The sequence below is a fragment of the Cetorhinus maximus genome, chromosome 7 (assembly GCF_964194155.1).
Source record: "Cetorhinus maximus chromosome 7, sCetMax3.hap1.1, whole genome shotgun sequence".
NCBI classification, from domain to species: domain Eukaryota; kingdom Metazoa; phylum Chordata; class Chondrichthyes; order Lamniformes; family Cetorhinidae; genus Cetorhinus; species Cetorhinus maximus.
The window spans coordinates 85,748,418-85,770,006 of NC_135885.1; the positions used below are offsets into that span (position 1 = coordinate 85,748,418).

Here is a 21,589-nt window from a genome sequence, read left to right on the forward strand (position 1 = left end):
AGGACCAACCTGGAGAACATAACCCCTTGTTCCCCTTTTCCACAAAATAGTGTCTCCTTAAACTTCTGTATGCTGCCCTGTCCTGCATACCCCAGCCCAACAACCATCCCACACGCATAAACCTTCACTTCCAGCATGAAGTGTGAAGTGTTTATGGTATTTTGCCACTAAGATTGAAACCATTCATTAAGTTGCTCCTCCGCTTTGCCACTCCGCTTTACCTTTGCTCATCAAACTGACTTCCCAGATTAAATAGAAATTAACCTCTATCTTTCTGTAGTTTCTTTCCTGTCTACCGTCATGTCCTCAATAGACTTAATACATCTATAAAATCTTGCTCCCCACTGTAGAAAGCCCATAGTACTTTTCTGGCCCTATGCTAGGTGACATTATAAATGCTCCTTGCTCCTGAAGTACTGGATACCTATCTTTCAAAGGCCCTGGTTTTTTTTAAAAAGAAAACCTCAATCTTCTGTTTACCATCCAATCTCAGACTCCCTACATTCTCAAGTGTTTCTGCCTCGCAGAAACATGACCATCTATCATGCAACTCCATGTTGGAAATCTCTATTTGAAGAGATTCAGTCTCTGCTACAGCACTGAATAGCCTTAAATGAAGTCTCATACGAAATCCTCTGTGACTGAGTGTGTTGCATACTGTTTTTATCCTTTCCACCTCTCTACAACCTTTGATTTGGCTGACCATGCCGTTCTTCTCAAACACGTCTCCTTGGTTCCCTCCTTATTCCTCATTTGCACACTGCCGCTTTGCCAAGTTATCCATTAGCATGGTGTCAGTTACTACAGCAGTGCTTCCCAAACTTTATCCTGGTGTGATCCCACTTTAATGTCTAAGACTTTGTGTGACTGCAGAGTGAAAATCTGGGGAATATCAAATTTGTGGGGCGGGGAGGCTTCGTTGCTTGATGGGATGGAGGTTTCAGCTGTTGAGTTGGGTGAGGGGGGCTTTTATCTTTGACCAAGAGGGGTGGGAAGGACAGGATTTGAGCTTGGGGGGAGTTGTTGGAAAGGCATGTAATAGTATCCTGAATTATGAAGCATTAGGACTCGTATTATGAATTTAATAGGAACCTTATTTTTCATGTACCAGGATCCTGGTTATTAATGTCATAGGACTGTGATTAATGTAATAGGATCCACATTATTGATCATTGATTGGTGAAAAACTGTATGGGATATTAGTGTATTTGGACTCATTACTAATAGCATGTAATAGGAAATTAGTTTAATCATAGGAACATAGGACTTAGGAGCAGGACCATAAGACGTAGCAGCAGAAGTAGGCCTTTTTGCTCTTCGAGCCTGATCTGCCATTTGATAAGATCATGGCTGATCTAGTTGTGTTCTCAACTCCACTTCCTTGTTTGCGCCCCCCCCCCCCCCCCCCCCATAACTCTTGACTCTCTTTTCTATCAAAAATCTACCTATCAATCTAAATAAATAAAAAGTCTATCTATCTTGATTATTAATGCAATAGGACTGAGAATTATTTCAACTAATAATCAGATCATTAATGTGTTGGCATTCTGATTGTTGATGAAATATATTGCTGATTATTGAAGCAATAGGCAGCTGATTATTAATGCAATAGGAACCATCTAATTAATTTAAATAGATCCCGATTATTAATTTAGTAGGATGCTGATTATTTATGCATTAAAAAATAATCACCAAATGGCAGACGACGCCAGTGGTAGGGGAGGTTTCCGTGGTGGCTTTGGCTCCGGTGGCCGTGGGTGGGGTCGAGGCCACGGTAGAGGACGTAGCAGAGGTCATGGTGTTCGTGGTGGAAAGGCTGAAGAAAAGGAGTGGGTGCCAGTAACTAAGCTTGGGCGTTTGGAGAAGGATATGAAGATCAAAACTCTGGAGGAAATTTATATCTTCTCCCTTCCTATCAAAGAGTCTGAAATCATTGACTTCTTCCTGGGATCGTCCTTGAAGGATGAGGTTCTCGAGATCATGCCCGTCCAGAGGTTCAAGGCTTTTGTTGCTATTGGTGACTATAACGGACATGTTGGATTGAGTGTCAAGTCTTCCAAGGAAGTGGCCACTGCCATTCGTGGAGCTATTATTATGGTGAAGCTGTCAATCATCCCTGTAAGGAGGGGTTACTGGGGTTACTTGGGTAACAAAATTGGAAAGCCACACACCGTACCATGCAAGGTGACTGGCCATTGCGGTTCAGTCTCGGTGTGTCTTATCCCTGCACCCTATGGTACTGGTATTGTCTCAATCCCTTAATACTCTGCTTTTTTATTCTTCCTACCAAAGTGAACAACTTTACATTTTCCCACATTATACTCCATTCGCCAGATTTTTGCCCACTCACTCAACCTATCTATATCTCTTTGCAACCTTCTTATGTCCTCTTCACAACATACTTTCTTTCCTACCTATCTTTGTGCCACCTGCAAATTTAGCTACCATGCCTTCGCTCCCCTCATCTAAGTCATTGATATAAACTGTAAAAAGTAGAGGCCCCAGCACAGACCCCTGCAGGACTCCACTTGTCACATCCTGCCGCTCAGAAAAGGACCAACTTATGCATACTTTGTTTTCTGCCAGCCAGCTAATCTTCTATCCATGGTAATATGTTAGCCCCTACACCATGGGCTTTTATTTTCTGCAATAATCTTTGATGTGGCACCTTATCAAATGCTTCCTGGAAATCCAAGTACAGTATGTCTATTGGCTCCCCTTTATCTATAGCACATGTTACTTCTTCAAAGAACTCCAATAAATTAGTTAAATATGATTTCCCTTTCAGAAAGCCATGCTGACTCTTCCTGATTACCTTAAGTTTCTCTAAGTACCCAGTATAAGCTTCTTAATGATCGATTCTAACACCTTCCCCATGACAAACGTCAAGCTAACTGGCCTATAGTTTCCTGTTTTCTGTCTCCCTCCCTTCTTGAATAGAGGGTTATATTTGTTACTTTCGAGCCTGATGGAATCTTTCCAGAATAGTGAATTTTGCAAAATTAACACCAACGCATCTACCACCTCATTGGCCAGCTCTTTTAAAACCCTAGGATGAAGTCCATCAGGACCCGGAGACTTGTCAGCCCACAGCTCCATCAATTTGCTCAGTATTGCTTCCCTAGTGATTGTAATTTCACCAAGTTCCCCTCTCCCTTCTGCCTCCTGATTTACAGCTTTTACTAGAATGTTTTTGTATCCTCTATAATGAAGACAGAAGCAAAATATTTGCTAATTTCATCTGCCATTTCCTTATTTTCTGCTATTAATTCCCCATTCTCACTCTTTGGTGGACCGACACTCTCTTTACTTTTTTCCGTTTTAAATACCTGTAGAAACTCTTGCTGTCTGTTTTTACACTTATAGCTAGCTTCCCCTCATACTCTAATTTTGTTCTCCTGATTAACCTTTTAATCATTCTCGGCCGTTCTTGATTATCTGACCTGCCACCCATCTTTGCGCAGTTTTATGCTTTTTCCTTAAGTTTGATGCTTTCCTTAACTTCTTTAACCATGGATGGTGGGTTCTCCCCTTAGAATTTTTCTTTATCGTATGAATATACTTATTCTGAGCATTTTGAATTAAATGTCCCTTAAATGTCTGCCACTGCTTCTCTATTGATCTATCCCTTAGCCTAGTATCCCAGTTCATTTCAGCTAGCTCGGCTTTCATGCTCACATAACATGGTTGCCCCTATTTAAGTTTAAAATATTAGTCTTATACCCACTCTTCTCCCTTTCAAACTGGATGTAAAATTCAATCATATTCTGATCGCTGCTACCTAGTCTTGACTCTGAGGTCATTAATTAATCCTGTCACATTACACAATACCAAGTCTAATGTAACCTGTTTTCTGGTTGGCTCCAGAACGTGTTGCTCTGAGAAACTATCTTGAAAGCGTTCTATGAACTCCTCATCCATTGGCTACTGCTGCCAATCTGGTTTTTCCAGTTTATATATAGATTAAAACCACCCATGATTATTGTCACCCCTTCATTACAAGCACCCAATATTTCTTCTTGTATACTTTGTCCTACATTGTGGTCACTATTAGTAGATCACTCCCACTAGTGACTTCTTTCCCGTACTATTCCTCATCTCCACCCAAACCAATTCTACATCCTGATCTCCTGAACCAAGGTCATCTTTAACTATTGCTCCTATGCCACTCTTGATCAACCTTGCTACCACTTCACCTTTACCTAGCTTCCGATTCTTCTTGAATGTCATATACCCCTCAATATTCAGGACCCAATCCTTGTGATCCTGCAGCCACGTCTCTGTAGTGGCTATCAGATCATATTTATTGACTTCAGTGTGCGCTATCAATTCATTAACTTGGTTAGAAATGCTACATGCATTCAGATACAGAGCGTTTAGTTTTTTCTTTTTGTTATCTTTGTAACATCTAGTCTTGACTATTGATGTATTTTTAGGTTTTTTCTCTCTGTCCTTTCCTGCCATTTTCTGACCCTTATTTCCCATATCTTTCGTTAAACCCACCCCCCCAATCATGTATCTTTGTCCACCCCTTCCCTCCCGTCGTCCTTCAATCAGCACCACTCTCCCCCGCCCCCCAAGTCATGGTTCTGCTTTCCACTCCTTCCCTTGCCACTTGTCCAGTCAACCCATCCTGCCCACAGTTTTTCCAGCATTTTCTGCTTTTATATCTGATATTCTCACTGTTGTTCGTGCCACGTAGTTTGGGGCAATATCTGTAAGAGCTATTGCCTCAGCTCACAAATTATTATTTTCTCATTATTGAATCGGACAACAGGTATATAACACAGTTTGCTATAAAAATTATGGCCCAGATCTTGCAGTTCCAATAGAAATGAATGCTGAGACGTTTGCACTTATTGAAGGCTGCAAGCTGCAAAGGAACTGCAAATTCTAGTGAGCCAACTTATACAGGAACTTGGAAGTTGTGGTTCACCAGAAATGGCTCTAGGGGAGCCCATACTGATGGTTTGCTGGGACCTGTCAAGGTGTAAACTTGGGCTGATTACCCTGCACATACATTGCAATTTACATTGATTTATTTAGGGCAGAGCCCGGGGTGGTGTGGGGGTGAGCAGAGTCAGGATGCAGTGGTGGGAGAAAACATTTAAAATGATTCAAATCATTTAACAACACTTGTCATTGAGCTGAAGGCCGACATCAAGGGGTGCGATGTCAGAGGGGTGTGGCTTTGCTGGAATTGTGCCTTACCACAAGGTCTCCATAGTAATTTCGCTGATGGATCCAAGCTGCAGCCGGGCGCAAGTTCCCGCTACAGCCTGTGAAAAAGGTAAGAACATAATCCAAAATGCAGTCAGCAGTGTACGCCTCTGCTTCAACCGCTGACTACAGCGGTTGAAGCGGAGGCTATAACTTGGAGAAAGAGTTTATGAATTTTCTTTTGTAAGTGTGGGGTGAAGAGAAACAGTTTAAACCTTCAGGAAAGGTCTAGGTATGACCTCTGGTCCTTGATGAGTTACTTGAGGTTAGACATTGCAATAGTAGGGCACTACTGTTGGCTTTAGAGTAGGCAGGGGAAAAGAATGAACTGGGTTTCCTCCTCTTGATTTGCTAGGCAGTGGTCCCTATTGGGATGCGTAGGTGTTTTGATGTGCGATGAAGACAGGATCAGGGCTGGCTGAACTGCCTGCCAAAGGCTCAGGCATGAACAGCATCCATATGGGTGAGGTAATGGAGGACTTACTTCCACTTATGAACTACATGCCTCAACTTGGGGGGAAAAAAATTCTGGAAGCTGAATGATTGCTATATTCATAGTTTAATTTTCTAAATACGTTGTAATCGTACTAGTGAATGAACATAATGTGATTTGTTCAGGCCTTTCATTTCCCACTATCAGTCTTACTTCTGTAGTATTTTAAAAACTGTGATATCGGGGTAGCTGATCTGGTGATCCTGTTACATTGTGACATCATTAGTGTGGTAAATATTACTTGTCATTCAGAGATCTCATGATAGTTCCAGTTTGAAACCTCACTTAATATTGGCAAATTGTACAGCAATCAAAAATTGTTTTGAAAATTACCTTTTTGTATTGGTAGAGAAGTGGTCATATACCCTTACAATGAAAAGCACTTAAACCACAAGTGGAAGTACATAAAATGATACAGCATAGGAGGCCTTTCTGCCCATCATGCCTGTCCCAGAGACATATGAAACTCATTGAAGGGTAATGTAATACAAAATAGACAATTATCAGAGTAGTTTGTCAATATAAGCAGCAGACGTCTGACTGAATTACTGGCTTAAACTCACTGCCAGTTTTTGCTATTTATGTTAGATTGAAATTCGCTCGGCTTCAGTGGCCTGGTCACCCTTGCTAGCCATTTAAATGTTTAGCATTCAGGAGCGGGGTATACTTCTCAATATCTAATTATACAGTAGAATAGCCCAGAGTATAACCATAGACTATCCATCAAACCCCCAAACCACCCCCACCACCACCCCCCCCAATTTTATATGAATTTTTCACACATGCCCTCATTCACCTTTGTCTTTCACTATTGTTGTCTCTCATTCATACACCCAAATAGTAGAATTGTTCCAAGTTGCCTGTGACAGACTAAAGGGCCAGTTTGCTTGGAACTAGCAAGCTTGAAAGTGAGCTTTCACAGAGCGTCAGTAGAGCTTTGTCTTTAGTAATATTCATGGAATAGGGACCATGGAAATCTGATGGATCACAATGAAAACTGAATTGTGATCATTCAATAACTTATGGAGCCAACTTGACACTGACAAATAAAAACAGAAATTGCTGGAAAATCTCAGCAATCAATAATGTGATTGGGCAGCCTCAGTATTGATTTATGAAAGAGAAATCTTGGTTGGCAAATTTGTTAGTTTTTGAGGTTGTAACTTGTAGTGTAGATACGGGGGAACCAGTGGATGTAGTGTATTTAGATTTTCAAAAAAGCATTCAAAAAGGTGCCACCAAGAGCCTATTATACAAAGTTAGGGCTCAGGCGATTGAGATCAAAACATTATCATGGATTGAGGACTGGTTAATGGGAATAAATGGAATAGGAATAAATAATTTTGGGGTTTGCAGGCTGTAACTAGTGGGATACTGAAAGGATCAGTTTCCACCACCCTTACAAGTGGTATGTATCTGATCATAACAGTTCGCTGTGTAAAAAAAAAACTAATTTCCCATTTATTCTCGACATTTCTTCATACAAAATCCCTCGTAATGTTGTTATAGGAGAGTAGGACAATCATTTGGTCAAAAGACCTGTGAAACAATGGTTAAAATAGTTTTATTTTACCATGATTTATGACCCACATTCTAGTGAAATTACATGATTTATAGAGAGAAGAGTTCAGTTCAAGCAGAACCTGATGACTTTAGGATTGACCTGAGATATAAGAAGTAACCTTTAACTTTTGACAGGTTACTCTATGGTTTGGAGATGAAAATTACAATAAGGGAACAACACTGAAAGCTTAAATTAAACACTGATATCTTTACTAGGTTTTGTGGAGTTACTCCCTAACAGTACAATTCACCTGTTACAATATGCCCATTAGTCACAAATACATTACAAGAAATGAGGCATATGATCAACAGCAAGCAGTAAACCTCCTATCGGTTGATCACTCTTGCAGCTGATCAAGCTACTTTGGTTAAGCACTGATTCCCTTTCTTTCCAAGCTGGGCAGGATGTTTTCATTGACAAGATCTTAAGTTCCATTTTGATTGGACAATAAGCTACAATTTTCCAGTGAGGCATCCAATTTTTATTTAAATTCTGATTTTAGACACTCCTTGACAATGAACATATGTTTAAAACCTTTGTCAGTAAATAGAAACTTTGACACCAGAACAAAATTGCAGATTTTCGCTCCCGAGGCAGGTAGCATGAGCTGGGAAACTTGCCGGCTCACCTCATCCTCCTCGGCAGAAACTCTCCAGAATGGTGGGCCGAATAGTCTGCTCTTGCTCACATGTCCAAGTTCCTGTGAAGGGCCTTGAAAGACACAATTTGGGGCTTGGCACTTGGAGCAGCAGGAACTAATGTGTTTTCACCTCTTGGAATTCCCTGACCCTGTGCAGGTCATGCTCTGTGAATGGAGCAGTCCATGCAGCAGGCGAGCTCGACTATCTCTCAGGGCTTCGAGTGCATGAACTCCTCCAACAAAAGGACAGCCATATGTAGTAGTATCTGGATGGCTTGTAGGAGCAATGTATTGTCATGTGCAGGATGCACGGCACTTTATACAGCCTGGACAAATCATTCAAAACCTGAGTATTGATGTCCTTGGAATACATGAAACATTTTGTAGGCTGCACAGGTCAGTTATGTAGGTGGCCCAGGGATGACTGGAGGGGATGCCAGTAGTGTCCCACTGGCAGCCTCCCTCATGCCATCAGGAGTATCAACTGAAGGTTGAGGATGTACCAGAAAAGAATGAGGGGTGACACAACTCTCCTGGCTCCCTCAACATCCTAGACTTCCTCTGCCTCACTGACAGCATCTATGCAGCAGGGCTCAGTGACAAGGGCTGCCTTGCAGAGATCCAGGCAGAATAGCCTCAGCAGAGACCCCAACTGGTCCCTCCAAAACAAGGATGACTCCCTCAGTCAGTACAGTCACAATGCAGAGAAGTGGGCAGGCTGCCTCCACATCCTCCTAGGGAACAAAGGTAGCACTACTTAGAAGTGTTCAAGAACAAACAGAGGGCACCACTTTAGTCTGAGCACTGAGAGGGTCACTGTGTGTTATATAGATGTCACCAGTACTTAGTTAGTTAAGATCAAGCTGTAAATAAAATCAACTTTCATTACCATGACATACATGATTATATGATCTTTGTGCTATCCAGTAATAACTGTGTGTGTGTATAAAACAGTAGTTCCTCATTGGCAACAGTGAAGACTCCAGGCAGTTTCTGGCCCTCTATTACTTTAAAATTGCATAGTCTTCTTGCATGGATATTGTTCCTTGTGTCAGCACATGTTAGGAACATTCACATCAATTGGGTAAGTTCCTCTTGCCTTAGTTGAACCTCTGTTGGATCAGATGGTCCCTTGCAATCATGGCTTCCTGGAAAGACTCTATTATTACACCCCAGGCCTGGACACCTCTATGTTCAGCTAGATCACCTCATGTAGCAGAGGGTTTTTCCTCCGCATCCCATTCAGAATCCTTCTCCAGGTCCTGCAGCCCCTCTTTCTCCAATGAGTTCAGACATCCACAGTCTCCGCATCTTCAAGGGTCACTCCTCAAAGATGGGCCATGTTATGAAGAATACAACAGACCACAACCATTTGAGAGGTCCTGGAATGTGTGTATTATGAGGCACTACCTGAGTAGAACAGACAGCAAAAGCACATCTTTAGCAGCCTGATGAGGGTTCTGGTGAGCAGATGGCTGTCATTGGAATGTCTCTGTGTCTTGGTTTCTCACCCCTCTACGAGTGGCAGAAACAGCTTCCTCAAAGGATAGCCCTTATCACCTAGAATCTATGATATTCTTGGTCACGTTGTGCTAACACAGAATATTTAGTGTCTGCTGAGGTAAGGAAAACATTAACTTTAGAAACTACTTTCTGTGGCTTCCTTTCCATGAGGAATACAAAAAAGAATAAGATCAGAAGACATTGCATCATTTCCTGTGATGACCTATACGGTGTCTCAGCATATTATGTAGTTAGGTTTAACCCCTTACACTAATCTACCCCTAAGTCTCTGATTCTACCCATTATGCTACATCCCCCCCAAGTCTCTGACTTCCATTTTTTTAATATGGGGACAACCACTGTGGCGGTTTCATTAGTCTACCTATCTGGGTCCTTTACTCCTTTAGAGAGGTTTGGGAATTTGAGTTGTGTGGATGATCTTGGGCTCTGCCGGGTGAAAGGAGAATTGGCAGATGTCACTGATTCATCAGTCTGATAGTCACCTGTATTGGTAGATGAATACTGCAGCTCTGGCCAGTTTGATTTGTAGATGACTGCTTTGACTGTGTAGAAGGTAACTTTTGTGTGGAAACTAGTGCACATCTGTTCCGTCTCAACATACCATTATCTGTTTGGATGAGGTAGGACCGTGGATGTAGTGTCTGTTCAACCACTTGTCCATAGTGAACTTGGTCTTGATCCAAACCGGTTCTCCTGGTGGAGGTCTGGTAGGTTTTGTGCTTTGTAATGTTTGTCATAGTTCCACATCTGGCTGGAACAATACTCTTTCACCTCACCTTGTCCAAGTCATCAGTTTGTACACGTGACACGAGTATGTGTGGGAGAGTATGAAGTTGAATCCTTGGTTGTCTACTCATGAGGAGTTCGCATAGTGCTAAACCATTTTGGAGTGGCGTTGAACGATAGCTCAGAAATGTAAGTTGGATATCATCGTTCTTCTTTAGCACTGCTTTCACTTTATGCGCTCCTGTTTCAGCCTCACAATTGGCTTGAGGGTATCTTGGTGAGCTGGAGTCCCTTCAATTGTCTTGAGTCCCTTCAATTGATTGTCTTCTTCTTGTTGATATGAGTGCTCTTCCATTTCTTCCCTAACCCCTATTCTCTGTTTCGGCCAGATAAGATCTCGGACTTTGTGTCTTTTCCACCACTTGGCCTTCTCTGTTCTGATCTCTGATCCAGGCTGGTTCAACTGGTTGAAGTTCTGGTGACTCATACACTTTATGGCATTGATTGTAATTCTGTATCTGATTTGCACACTATTCACCCTCCTCCCCTACTCTCTTGATGTCAGAGAATTTTAGACATTTAGAACAGGGAGTTGTGTGCATAATCATCTTCCCAGTAGTAGTTCTAAAGGAGCTAAACCCTTCTGTAGTGGTGTGAAAAGGTAACTCAACAGTGATAAGTTGAGATCATTCTTATTCAACAAAGTTTTGATTGTTCGGCTCCTCTCTTGGCCTCACCTTTTGCTTATTGAGCACCATTTGCTCACCATTATCTGGGCGAACTAGTTGTGTGGACAAATCCATAGTCTTCTGTAAATTTCTTGAACTCTTCATTCGCAAATTGTGGACCATTGTCCGAAATGAGTGGATCTTGGACGCCATGTGTGGGAAAAATTTCTTTCCATGAATTGATGATTACATTCTGAGATTTTTCCATGAAAGTGTTTAATTTCAATGAATCTGAAGTAATAGTCAATAACTATGAGGAATGTCTTCCCCTTAAACTTGAATAGGCCCATTCCAAGAAATTCCTAGGGTCCGGATGGAAATTATGATGCCATCAAAGCTCCTTCTGCTCTTGGCGATGGATTGCACAGGTGATGCAGCTTGAAGTCATGTCCTCTAGTGATTTTGAAATTCCTGGCCACTAAACTGAATTTTGTGCTCCCTTTACCATGGCACTTTGTAATGCCTAGGTGTCCTTGGTGTATTCTTTGAAGAATTTCAAGTCTGAAGACCCTTGGTGTGACGAACCTCTCATTGTGATTGATAAGCCGTCCACAGTACTGAGATGCCTGCATTGCTTGAAGTACTGTTTAGGATGGTATTGTTAGGAACATATTCTAGCCTTCTGTTTTCACAGTATTCTCTGATTTTAGCACATTCTTCATTTTATTCAGCTTCTGTGTGGTTGCTGCTAAAAAAAAATTATTGTGAGTGAGCTGTATGACTGTACCTCCTTGACTCTTCTGTTATTTGCTGCTTGCCATGTGCGTATTCAGTCTTGGAATCGAACCTCATGAGTCTTGGCCGGAATCTCTGAAATCTAGGTGGCATCTTTGCTAGTTCCTTGGTATTTAATAAGGTGATCAATGGTTTGTGGTCCATTTCTATTGTAAACAGGAGGTCTGGACTTAGTCAGTGTAATTCTCACAGGCCCAAGTGGCTGCCAGTGCCTCCTTTTCGATCACCGCATACCTTTGTTCAGTTTCAGTTAATGACCTAGATGTGTAATATATGGATCTATCCATGTCTGCGGGGACCTGGAATATCCCAATGTGGTTTCTGTTGCAACTGGAGCAACCACTGTGGACAGTTCCGGGTTGTAATGTGCCAGAATGTCTGGTGAAATAAGCAATTTTTTTGATGTTGTAAAATGAGATTTGTTGATGTTCTCTGCAACATCTTGCCTGTTCTTATCAGAGCATTTGTCTTGGCCATCTGTGCGCATGTGCCAAATTAGGGAGGAAGTTCCCTGCCTGATTGACCATCCTTATGAAACATTTGAACTCTGTAACATTGCAGGGTGGTGGAAAATCTTTGATTGACTTGGTCTTTTAGGGATCAACCCTGATGCATAAATTATATGTCTCAAGAGCTTTATAGCGGGTTGTGAAAGCTCACTTATTGTTGAGAGTTAGCACTGCTTCTTCCAAGTATTGCAACACTGCTCTCACTCTTGTATCATGTTCCTGAGTGGTGGACCCATGGATCAAAATGTTATCCATGCGGCAGGTGACCCCTTCTAAACCCTCCTAAATGGTTGGTATTGTTCTCTGGAAAATCTGGAGCTGATGTAATTCCAAAAGGTAGGCGATTAAAACAATCTCTCCAGATAAATATAGTCAGTAGTTTGGACTCCTTATCCAGAGGTAGTTGTCAGAAGCTACTGTTGGCATCCAACTTTGTAAAAATGGTACTTTTTGCTAGCTTTGCCAGACTCTCATCCATAGATGCCACTGGGTGGATCTCCCTTTCCACTGCCTTGTTTAGCTGTGTGAGGTCAACACACATGCGTATTAAGCACTTGGTACAGGAACCCTCAACATCAATTTGTGGGTATGATGACAGATGAGATGACTCCCTAATGCAGCATGGATTCAATTTCTTGTTTCACCTTCTTTAAAAATGTGTGTGGAATCTTCCTTGGGGTGAACAAGCACATTGGTTTTGCACCTGGTCTCAATGTGATGCGATAGGCTACTTTCAGCTTTCCTAGACCTCTGAATAGCTTTGGGAATTCTGCTCCGAATGCTGTTGCTTTTTTCTGAGCTTCCAAGCTCATCAACTTTGTAGATGGATTGTAAATCTGTGCAAGCTTTCAGGCTTATAAGTGAGTGTTCTTGATTGTAATAACATACAACGTTTCTGTGATTTCTCTTCCTTTATGTTAGAGTTTTGCAGCCAACTGTATTTCAGCTGAATGTCTCCTTGCCTATGGAGTCTTTTGGTTGGTGGCTGGAGTATCTCTGCTTTTAACCACTTGTCCGTATCTGACAAAGTTAAAATACCTGCTGCAGTGTCTAACTTGAAGTTTGTTTTATGTCAGTTGACATCTACACTGCAATAATTTCCATTTGATCCTGTGACTTCTCCCAAGAATGGTACTTCTGGCTCTTTTTCTTCTTCAATCTCTTGAATTTCTTTAATTTCCTGAATGGTATGTAATCTTGGCTGTTTCTCCTTTAATTGTTTGGGTAAAAGCTTGTTGCCATGGCAAACTGATTTAAAATGGTTTCTTTTCTTGCAGGAACGGCACTTAGCGCTGCTGCCCCTTTTCCCGCCACAACGAGAACACTGAATAACAGAGGCTACTGAGCCTCTTTCTTCTTTTCTCTGATTGGGGTGAGGTGCGCTGCAATTTTTTTGTGCTTTAAACTGGACTGTGCCAGCCTGGTTTCTCCACAAGATTTCTTGGCCGCCTCGAATAAAGCTAATTTGCATTCTCTCTTCTGCCTGCCTCACTGTCTGTATCGTTTTCGATAGGATCAAGGCTTATATCACTGCAAAAAATCAGGGAGTGTCTCTTTTAAGACTCTCATGACAATGCGATTGCTAATTAATTAATCCTTCAGGGCTCTATATTCACAATTTTCTACTGATCGATATAGCTGATTAATAAAGGAAGCTATGACTTCTCCTGGTCTTTGAGTGCACTTAGTAAATTTTGCTCATTTTACGATGGTGTTTTTGCGAAGATTAAAATAAGTAATTGAAGTCTTTCATCGCTTCTTCACAAGTTACTGTGTCTTTGTTTATGCCCTGTCACACCATAATGTCATCTGCACTGCTGCTGATGGCATATAGTGAGGTACTGACCTGCTCTTTGCCAGCCTTATCTGCTGGTCCTGATGCAGTTCTTTACCTGGTAAAATGCCGAGGCCAGTTCTGCCACTTCTTCGCTTGATTCAAGCGTTCCATGGTTGAAGCACTCTGGCAGAGCTAGGACTTTTTTCATCTGTTGCTTCTGGAGTTAGCTTGAAGATTTTCCCGTGCTGTTCTTGTCCAGTAGTCGGTTCCCTTGCTGCCCCTTCCAGTCGCTGGGCTCTTCACTTGTTGCTCTTTGGGTCACGTTTAACTGTTGCCACCATCTGTCAGTGTCTTTGGTCTTAGGATATGGTAGTTGTGGTCCTGGACTTACAGATAAGGCTGGAGATGATGCTATTAGATTTTTTATTTAACGTTATGCTAGTTATTTAAAAGGTAGTCTTTACACAAAGCTTTACATAGAACTATCTCTCTCCATGCTCTGTTATCATGGTTTTGCATCACTAATGATGTAGATCATATATTTGTATATTTATTGTTACCCCTTAATACTCCAATACTCAGGACCAAGACCAAGTTGATGAAATATCATTTTAACTTATTGTAGAAGTTAAATCTAGGGTCAAACTGAAGCAAATGTGCATATTTAAAGAAAATAGTGGAGAGGAAATATTGAGTTCTGTATTTTCTACACAGTCTGTATTCTCTGAGGTGAACAATTTTGTGCTGTAGCAAAGGTGCTTTGCAGATTATTAATTATATTTTTAATCGAACAAGTTTGATACATTTTTATTTAAGTGATGAGCAAGCCCTTAAAGTTATCTGCAGCTTTGTGTGGAGCATTTTGGCAGAATGCCCTTTTGAAAGCAATATTTCTATAAGACTTTGTATGTCTAGATTTTATATTCATAATCAAGAGCCCATTTGTTCAGATTAAATGTCTTGGTGAAACTTTTTTCTTTGCTTAAATTTAATTCTTGAGGTTTCAGGTGAAAAAAAAAGCCGACCTCTCTATTTCTGTCAGAACCTTGCTGTGACATAGTAGTTTTAGCAATATTCATTGCCGAATTAGAAATGAGAACAGTGTCAGAACTATATCTATATTGTTTTTAGTACTTAGCTTTTACTTTAATTATTTTATGATTGTGATTTATTTTAAGCTCAAAAAGTAGCAAAATTCTTACTTGCAGTGCTGAGGATAGAACATGAGGGTGCAGTCAGAATTTTTTGAAGCGGGGCATTTCAAACTTCTTCCTGCACCCTTCAACTCAAAATAATTTTTTCCCATCAAGTTGTGGGAACTACTAACTGATAACAGCAAGGGCAACAGGGCATCTGGGACCTCAGTAAACATCAGGAGAAACAGTTATCTGCTTAGCCCATGAAATTAAAGGATTGAAAGGTAAACAGAGGAAGGACTGAGAGAATGAATTCACCCACTCTAATTCAATGTCGAATCAGCTACAAAAAGCAAAATTAAGAGAAAGGAAAAATAATAATATATATTTTTAAATTTAATTTGAATATTGCTGAAAAGCAACAAAAGTTCTGTTATGTAATGAATGTCTTGTTTAGCTTGCTGTACTTTGTAAGCCAGTGCATTGTGGGATCACAGAATCTATGTTTTTTTGTTAGTTCTGCTACTGCATTAGAATAAATGAGAGCTGAAATGTTCAATCGCCTCCACGCCTCCGTGAGTATTGATTAGTCTTTAAAATGTTATTGGCATACCAGTATTAAAACATAACAAATTGGTGACGAGGACAACGGACCTTTGCGGTAAGGCCACTCGAAAAGTGAAACAGCTAGTAAAAGGAAATTACTAGTTTAAAAAAAAAAGTGCTCCTTCTCTCCTCGGAGCCCTCCCAAAGTTCAGACAAAGGGGATCTGCAAGGTGAAGATAAAAAGACAAAAATGGAAGAAACCGCTGCTGTGCCTTTCTGAACAGGAAAGAAATTTAGAAAAAAAAGCTTATAGAGAAGAGTGAAGCAGCCACGTTTGCAGAAAAAATAGGACTCATGACCGCGGGGTCCCAAGAAAGCATGGGGAAAAACACGATGACAGGGCTGCTGGCTGAAACAGCCTCCGAAGTTCGAAATATACAAGCCATGCAGGCTTCAAAAAGAAGACACAGAGAAGAATGTGCTGCAGTTTTTAAAACGTTTAAAAACTTACAGTCAGGGAAGGTCCACGTTCACTGCAGAGCTCGCCAAAACCCGAAAAGTATGGGAAAAACCACAGAGACATAACCGGCAGCTGCTGACAGCCTGAGTTTTAAAAAAAAAAATGGTTACTGTCTTAAAAGCTGAGTTTTTTCAGCATTTTCTGTTTTTGTTTGTGTTAGAAAATCCCTGTTATCTGCCAACATTTTGATTTCAGAATACCCAATTATTGGTATTTATATGCGAGGTAATGCTTACCTGCTAGGCAGATGACATGAACATAGTGTGAACGTAACAATTACCCAATTCCCATTGATTTTACTGCTTAATCAGGTGGCTTTGCAGAGCTTCAAGTCCACTATTTGATGCTCTGCTAAGCCTGTGCTCTAAAAATGGCAGCTGTTCGGGATGTTTCTATTTTTCTCATTACATCTCCTCTAGACATACCATTTGTTTCTGTACCTGTTCCATTACCATCTCTTTTTGCCACACATTATCATCCCTTTTGTCATTTAATTTAAAAAAAACTCCTGCCTTCAACTGATTACTGATATTTCGTTTTGTTATTTCCACCCCTCGCCCCTTTCCCTTCCTTTTTTAAAACTGTTGTATTCCTAAGTCCTCCCAGCCCCGATGAAGGGTTATCAACCTGAAACATTAACTCTGTTTCTTTCTCCACAGATTTGCCAGATCTGCTGATTCTCTTGGTGTTTAGTCTGTACTATTCAATAAGATACATTGTTGTAATTAGCCATCTTAACTCCTCCTCTTCTTTGGCAGTCCCTTGGGATCGAGGATGACTGGCTGCTGCTCTGGTAGGATGGGTTCTGAGATGGCTAATAAATCCAATGTTCGATCTGCAGACTCTGCCACATGCAGGCAGGTGGTGCTTGAAGGGTTGGGTAGATGCGTTGTTTGGAGGTTCCTGCGTTCCCTTCGATACCTCAACTTCGCCATTACACATTACTGACAAAGTCTCTCAGTGTGTTGGGTGCCTTCCTGTATGAGCCTTCTGCATTTTGGTTGGTCATAGAAAGGGTCTGCAGTGAGTTGGCAGGCCATTCCTAAAGCGTTTCCTCTGTCCTCTGGGAATCTCCACCCATGACCGAATTCTGAGTAGAGCAGTTGCTTTGGGAGCCTGGTGCCAGGCATGTGAATGATGTCCCACCCAGCGAAGCTGATTTTTAGTGATTAGGGCCACGATGCTGGGCAAGTTGGCTTGTGAGAGGATGGTGCTGCTGGTTAGTCTTTCTTACCACTGGATTTGGAGGATCATGCAAAGTTACTCCTCCAGTACTTTTGAGATGCCTGCTGTAGATTGTCCAAGTTTCCGAAGCATACAGGATCGTGGAGATCACTATTGCTTGGTAAGCCATGAGCTAGTCTCTTGGCCATCCTAACTCACTGCTTTTTAATAATTGACTGTCTCTCTAGACGACATGAAAAGTCAGGTTACTCCTTCAAACCGGTGGACTGTAAATGAGACAATGGCCCAGAACTTCTGATCTGGGGGGCAGGTGTGGTGGGGGGGGTGGTTGTACCCCAGAGCTACTCAGAAGATGTGCTGGGGGACCCCCGGAAGTCCTGGAAGTTCCCAGGCAAGGACTGCACGGCAATCGCTCGGGAAGTTTAAACTTCCTCTGGACAATTACCCTGTACCGTGAACCATCTAGTACTCTGATTTAAATTGGAGACTTTGGATGGTTCCGACTCTCGTGGCAGAATAGTTACTTGGAAAAAGTTAGAAGGATTTAAAACCACTTCTAACTCCTGGGTATCTATACTACTAATACCCACGACCCCTACTGGACCCCCCCCCCCACCCCACCACGACTAACATCCCACCCCTCCTGCAACAACACCCCCCCCCCACCACTCCACACCTACCCTCCTGACCACCCCCCCGACTTGCGTCCCGATCAACTGACTACCTCCCTAACCAGCTGACTACTCTCCCAACCACCCGATTACTCCCCACTACGCTGACCGCCTCCCGACTTCCCCAACAACCCCACAACACGCTGACCACCCCACCCCGACTACCCCCCCCCCGACCACTCCCTGAACCCTGATTACACCTGGACCATTGACTACCCCTCGACCCATCCTACCCCCTCGACTATCCAAGCTCATTGTCCTGTATGGTGATGTGTTGAGGGGTGGGAGGTTACTCGAGGCGGGGGGGGAGGGCGTCAGTAGGGATCAGAGGGCGTTAGTAGTATAGTTACCCAGAAGTTAGTAATGGTTTTAAATCCTTCTACCTTTTTCCAAGCAACTATTCTGCTAAGAAAGTCGAAACATCCGAAGTCTCCAATTTAAATTGGAGTACTAGATGGCTCGTGGTACTGAATAATTGTCCTTGGGAAGTTTAAACTTCCCGGATAATTGCCACGTAACCCTTGCCTGGGGACTTCCGGGACTTCCGCAGTGCATCTCCTGAGGTATCTCTGAACTACAACCCCCTCCCTCCCCCAGAGATTGGAAGTTCTGGGCCATTGTCATATTTACTGCCACCTATTTGAAGTAGTAACCTGACTTTTCATCTTGTCTAGCGAGACAGTCAGTTATTAAACAGCAACGAGTTAGGGTGGCCAAGAGACTAGCTCATGGCTTACCAAGCAATAGTGATCTCCACGACCTCATGTGCTTTGGAAACGTGGACAATCTACAGCAGGCACCTCAAAGCACTGGAGAAGTACCACCAACAGTGCCTTCACAAGATCCTGTGAAGGTTTTCCATCTCTAATAAGTTTGATTTCTTCCTGGAATTGATAAGTTACTAAATTGCAAAAATAAGTTCCATTGGGATTGGTGGTTATTCAGGACTTGGCTAATTTTCGTAGTGGTGAGAACTTCAAAAATGTCTGTCCCAACAAATAATTGTTTGAGTCTTTTATATATTCCTGTTAATTTTCTAAAATTTAGGGACCCACTGAATGAACAATGGAGCATGTTGATTTCTGGTGTGGTTTCAGCCAGTGCACATTTGCCAACAGTTTATTGCGCTAGAAACAAACCCACTTACAAGCTCTAAAATAAAATAATTAAGCATGTTTTGTCACCACACAAGTTTTTAAGTCTTCTGTCTTGACTTAATATCCCCTTTTCCCCCTCATAGTTTTGATTCTTAAGCAGTTTATTACATTTCTCCCCAAATAAAAATTAATCTACTTGCAAACTTTGGTGATTTTATTTTATGCCACCAAGATTTGTGAACCTGATGAGGGTTTGATTCCATATAGAACTATCACTGATGTCTGATGTTGTTTTTCTCTAATTTACTCTTCAAAAGGTAAATCACACGGGTGATCATTTTAAATCTCTGTTGTAGCTGTGCAATAACTGACATTAAATAACTTATTTTCTCATTTTGAGAATTTATAGTTTGATGGCTGCATTCTTTATCTTCAGTCCGTGTCTTAGCTGGGATTTCCTTTCTGCTGTGGTTATAGCACTCTTATTGGCCCAAATTGTAGGCTTTCTCGAAAACGGCACTTCCCATTTTATCAGGGGCGGGGCACATTCCACACGTGCGCTTTACGGACACAGCAGGCTGTTTCAATCATCAGCTGGGGCCACTCTAGTTGGATTTTGGTAGCCCAGGAGTGTGGAACCCAAAGTGTGCAAAATAGACTTGTTAAGAACAGGTTTGAACTTGGCCTATTTCTTTGGAGAGGTAGGGTACTCCTGTTGAGTTTGCTTAAAAATGTTATTCACAGCCCCAAAAGTGCTGCAAAACAAATTCCAGCAGTCTTAGCTTAACCCAAGGCAATAGGAGGGTGGGGCTCCTGGTGTCACAGGGCGATTATTTTTGCCCTACCAACTTTTTTAATTCATTCATGCGATGTGAGTATTGCTGACTAGGCCAGCATTTATGCCCATCCCTAATTGCCCTTGAGAAGGTGGTGGTGAGCTGCCTTCTTGAACCGCTGCAGTCCATGTGGTATAGGTACACCCACAATGCTGTTAGGGAGGGAGATCCAGAAATTTGACCCAACGACAGTGAAGGAAAGGCGATATATTTCCAAGTCATGATGGTGAGTGGCTTGGAGGGGAACTTCCAGGTGGTGGCGTTTCCAAGTGTCTGCTGCCCTTGTCCTTCTAGATTGCAGTGGTTGTGGATTTGGAAGGTGCTGTCTAAGGAGCCTTGGTGAGTTCCTGCAGTGCATCTTGTAGATGGTACACACTGCTGCCACCGTGTGTTGGTGGTGGAGGGAGTGAACTTTTGTGGATGGGGTGCCAATTAAGCGAGTTGCTTTGTCCTGCATGGTGTCAAGCTTCTTGAGTGTTGTGGGAGCTGCACTCATCCAGGCATCTGAAGATGGTCATTGCCTGGCACTTGTCAGCCCAAGCCTGGATATTGTTCAGTTCTTGATGCATTTGGACATGGATTGCTTCGGTACCTGAGGAATCACGAATGGTGAACATTGCACAATCATTAACGAATATCTCCACTTCTGACATTATGATGGAAGGAAGGTCATTGATGAAGCAGCTGAAGATGGTTGGGCCTAGGACACTACCCTGAGGAGCTCCTGCAGTGATGTCCTGGAACTGAGATGATTGACCTCCAAGAACCGCAACCATCTTCCTTTGTGCTAGGTGTGACTCCATCCAGCAGAGGGTTTCCCCGTTGATTCCCATTGACTCCAGTTTTGCTAGGGCTCCTTGATGCTACACTCGGTCAAATGTTGCCTTTATGTCAAGGGCAGTCACCCTCACTTCACCTCTGAAATTGAACTCTTTAGTCCATGCTTGAACCAAGGCTGTAATGAGGTCAGGAGCGGAGTGATCCTGGTGGAACCCAGACTGAGTGTCAGTGAGCAGGTTATTGCTATGCAAGTGCTGCTTGAATGCGCCATTGGTGACCCCTTCCATCACTTTACAGATGATGGAGAGTAGACCAATGGAGCAGTAATTGGCCGGGTTGGATTTTTCATGCTTTTTGTGGACAGGACATACTTGGGCAATTTTGCACATTGCGGTTGATGCCAGTGTTGTAACTGTACTGGAAGAGCTTGGTTAGGGGCGCGGCAAGCTCTAGAGTACAAGTCTTCAGTACTATTGTCGGGTCATTGTTAGGGTCCACAGCCTTTGCTGTATCCAGTGTCTTCAACTGTTTCTTGACATCACGTGGAGTGAATCGAATTGGCTGGCATCCCTGATGCTGGGGACCTCTGGAGGAAGCCGAGATGGATCATCCACTTGTCACTTCTGGCTGAAGATTGTAGCAAATGCTTCAGCCTTATTTTTTGCACTGATGCATTGGGGGCTCCCTTATCTTTGAGAATGGGGATATATGTGGAGCCTCCTCCTTCAGTGTGTTGTGTAATTGTTCACAACGATTCACTGGCTATGTCCTTCACTGGATGCGGCAGGGCTACAGAGCTTAGATCTGATCTGTTGATTGTGGGATTGCTTAGCTCTCTATTGCTTGCTGCTTTTTCTGTTTGGCACGCAAGTAATCCTATGCTGTAGCTTCACCAGGTTGAC

At 42.4% G+C, this 21,589-nt stretch overlaps 1 protein-coding gene and 1 pseudogene across 1 annotated transcript in view; both read left to right on the top strand.

Annotated features, from left to right (window-relative positions):
* Positions 1–21,589, top strand: part of arhgap42a (Rho GTPase activating protein 42a) — a 480,518-nt gene that overhangs the window by 24,956 nt on the left and 433,973 nt on the right. The window lies entirely within an intron of this gene.
* On the top strand, positions 1,696–11,277 carry LOC144683083 (small ribosomal subunit protein uS5 pseudogene; annotated as a pseudogene).